Genomic DNA, 4,450 nt, shown 5'->3' with positions numbered 1-4,450 from the left:
ATCTCTTGGTCCTTAGACAGCACTGCAAGAGTCTCAAGTACAGCTGGCCAGAAGTAGGGCTGTGAATCTTTGGGAAGACAGCGATTCGATTACGATTCATAGGTTTTCGATCTAATTTAAGAACGATGTTTGCAAATTTAGAACGATTCAATTCGATTCGATTATAACGATTCGATTCTCCATTCTTTAAGTGCATTCACAGGATTATTTAAATGCTTCTACTTAATTCTTTAAATGCTTAGTCAGGGGGCAAATTGCAGTAGCATTTATAGTTAGAGAACCATAGGTTAAAAAAAAAAAAAGAAAAAAAAAATTCCTTTTGTCCATTGTTAAATGCTAGTTTAATGATGCGACATGGCATACGTGAAAATGTATGTAAGCCAAGTTTTTTAAAAAGAGCTTTAAGAGTATTATGTATAAGCTAACATTTTGTCACACCATGGGCGTAGCCATAATTTCAGAAGTGACAGAAATGTCAAATACAATCATTTTATGTATGTAGCCTATACAATAATAATAATAATAATAATAATAATAATAATAATAATAATAATAATAATAATAATTATTATTATTATTATTATTATAATAATAATAATAATAATAATAATAATAATAATAATTATTATTATTATTATAATAATAATAATAATAATAATAATAATAATAATAATAATAATTATTATTATTATTATTATTATTATTATTATTATCTTCTTTTTTAATTACTTTTAATTAGCTGTTATAAATCAAATACACTGCTGGACAATAATCAATCATTTGTAATCGATATTTTTTTTCCTACTGGCAATTTTATGATTGTTTTATATACTAGGTTACATTTAATTAGCAATCATTAAAATTTTCTGCACAGAATAAGGTAGAAAATATACTTGTACAGTACATAATATAATATGTACTGTAATAAATGTCAATTAGCACTGCATCATTCATATTTTTTGTTTTTTGTTTTTTGTTTTTTGTTTCATCAGTTCATTCTGCTTTTATTCAGTTTAGCTGCAGATATAGCTTGGCACGTCTATAGCCCCTTTCACACTGCACGTCGGACCCGCAATATTTCCGGAACATTGCCGGGTCGCCTTCTGTGTGAAAGCAACCACGTCCCGGGATTGATTACCGCATTGAACCCGGGTCGGGGACCTAGTAACATTGCGGGGTTCGACCCGGGACGAGCGCTCTGTGAACAAAAGCCAGATCTAATTCCGTGTCGAAGTGATGACGCGTGTTATCGGGCAACTCTTTTACCGGCTGTTTTGAAGGAAGATCAACGTTCGCGCCGAAAACATATGTGCAAACTGTAATGAAGCAGAGATCAGTTAGTTCCTCACTTTCCACGCTGATGCAGAGATCTTTTGCTTGCTTCAGTGAAAGTATAACGTGCCTAGCATTTTCAACTCGTACATTACACGTCACTCGCTGATGTCACATGTCGTTACGGGATCTTCAAGAGTTGTGTGTGAAAGCACGCACATATACCGGGTCATCACTGGCAGTGTGAAAGTGCAAAATCTAGCGACCCGGGAACAATTGCAGGAACACTTTACCTGTGTATTTGCCGGAATGGCAGTGTGAAAGGGGCTTATGAGAGCGAGATCGCTTATCTTTCAGTGTGAAAACGTATTCATCTCTATTTAACTTTTCCTCTCCATCAGCGAATGATTCTGAGAGAAAACGCGCCAGATGTCTGTTTGCCAATGAAACAAACGCTACTTTCATGCATCGCTATCCTGTCACCGATCCTGTGAAAGTCTCAGGCGGTAAACAGTGGAGCGCGTGAAGGACAGATAAGAGGCACAATTCACGAACACTCAAGGTCTCCATTAATTAGTGCATGAAGTAATTTAATGTGTATACATTTTGAAAGCATTGAATCGCTATAGAAATTGTGATTCATTCGATTCTTAGCATTTTGAATCGATCACTGTCCGAGATCGGCTATTCACGATTCAAAAATCATGTTTCAAGATCGATGCATATGAATCGACAGGGTTTGTAATCGATGCATCGAGAAAACAAGTGAATCGTTACACCCCTAGCCAGAAGGTATCATGTTGGACACCGCTGCCATCAGACCCAACAGCATTTTAAACTGTTTGACAATGGGTGACAGTTAAGAAAGCTCTCTTAATCTCTTAACTGTCATGAGAATTGACTCTATACGAGGAGGAGACAAACGTGCCTTCATCATTATTGAATCCCACACCACGCCTATATAAGTGGTCCTCTGTAATGGAGGAAGCACACTTTTCTTGGTGTTTAGTCTTAACCCCAGCTCTCTCATATGGGCATGGAGGGCATCTCATTGCCAAACCGCCATCTGCTCCGATTGAGCCAGTATTAACCAGTTGTCAATGTTATTGATGCAGATGCCCTGAAGTCACAGAGGAGCCAGAGAAGCATCCACACACGTAGTGAAAGTGCAGGGTGAGAGTGACAGGCCAAACGTAGTAACTGGATACTGGTATGCTTTGCCCCCAAAAGCAAACTCATGAACTTCCAGTGTTGAGGAAGGATACAAACATGGAAATAAGTGTCTTTGAGATCTATCGTAACTATTTACACTTACCGCAACTAAAATGCTGCTATGTTTTCTATTTGAACTTAGTGTAAATAGCCTCTGCTTTTATACTGGATGTATATTTTGCATTTCCTCTTTATTAGGATCTTTGAATTTTAATCATCCACCTAATTATCTCAGAAATGCAGCCATGATGAAATCCTAAACCTTAATCCTTTGCTTGGGTGAATATGATTTGCTTTTATTCTCAGACTCCAGCTTTGATGCATTCTGGTGTGTGTAAAGAGTTATGGGCAGTTCAAGAAGGCTGGGCACCTTCATTGCAGGTCTTTATGGGACATGAGCAGCATTGTGAGGGGGAATTCGGATGACATTTATGACCTCATTCAAAACCTTGGCCTGGGGGTGAGTCAGTAAGATACATTAAAATCAACTCTGTGACAGAAACCTGAAGAACACTTTCTTCACTGTAGCTGGAGGGGTCAGGTAATGTCACAACAATAAAAAAATCTAAACAAGCAGGTGCGGAAAAGCTTACCTGAGCCAGCAGAGGCTCCCCTCACAAAATTCTGAGAGATGAATGTAGGCATTGGCTGTTGAATATTGCAGACTTCTCAGATAGCTAAATAAAAAGGCACATCTTATCCTCTCCCACACATACAGGCTGTTTATAATTACATCCATTTGTGAGATCTCTAAGGTAAGAGTGACACTGAAAATCTGATGAAATTAAATATTGGTATACATGGATGCAAGGACAGCAGTAATTGTGGGAAGAGGCATGACAAAAGAAAGGGATAAATAAGAAAATCTAGAAATGTTCAAGAATTATTATTATTATTATTATTATTATTATTATTATTATTATTATTATTATTTTATTATTATCATTATAATTTTTTTGAATCCTGTCATGTGCATTATTTAACAACATACCTGGAAGCATCATCGATAATTGTTGTGTATAATGAAATTCTCCACCCTAAAAATAAAGCCTACTAGGGAGTAGAGAGATTTAACCCTCTGGAGTCTAAGGGTATTTTGGGGGCCTGGAGAAGATTTGTCATGCCCTGACATTTGTGCTTTTTTTCAGTTTCTTATACACATCTAAATGGGTAAAGTCCAATATTACTGTAATCGGCATAAACTGGGCTATAATAATATGTGAGCAGCATGTATGTACATGATTGTGTTTTTGAGAAAAAAAAAAAGTTATGCGTGGTTAGTGAAAAACTAAAAATGTTAAACCGGGGGGGGGGGGGGGGGGATGAAATGCTATTTCATGCATACTGAGTTTTTTACACTGTTAAAGAGTTGGATTCCCATGCTAAACATGGACAAAGTTTCAAAAATTAAGTTGTATGTTTGAAGGAGTATTCTTTTTTTCCAAAAATACTCCTTCCGGTTTGTCACAAGTTTCGGAAAGTTTTTTTCGAGTATGGCTCTGTGTGACGTTAGATGGAGCATAAGCACATCAAGTAAACAACACGCGATGCTGTCATCAAACTGCACTTTCCACATGTACAGCTTAAAAATTTCCAAAACCGCTAAGCAAATATATAGAGTTTCAGTACAAACCACATAGAGACGTCGTTGCTGATGCTGCTCTTGTTAAATTTCAGCCTCTAGGATCTGATTCTGGATCATAAATATACGCTGAATCTGACTGTTAGCCATGGTTTGTTTTGGATGTTTTTTTCCTCACGGTAATGTCACAGCTTCCAAACGCTCTCAACGCAAAAGCTTACTCGCGCTCGTGATTCTTTACTCCTCCAGCAGGTCGTGTTTTTACGGGAAAAATTGGTACAGACTATCTTTCTCTTATGAATATAATAAAACTAAAGACTTTTTGGAGTTATGAAGGATGCAGTACTACTCTATTGGTACTCAAGATTAACAGGATATTGAGTG

The sequence above is a fragment of the Carassius gibelio genome, chromosome A7 (genome assembly GCF_023724105.1).
Source record: "Carassius gibelio isolate Cgi1373 ecotype wild population from Czech Republic chromosome A7, carGib1.2-hapl.c, whole genome shotgun sequence".
NCBI lineage: Eukaryota > Metazoa > Chordata > Actinopteri > Cypriniformes > Cyprinidae > Carassius > Carassius gibelio.
The sequence above is the reverse complement of the archived record's forward strand: the minus strand, read 5'-3'. Positions refer to the sequence as shown.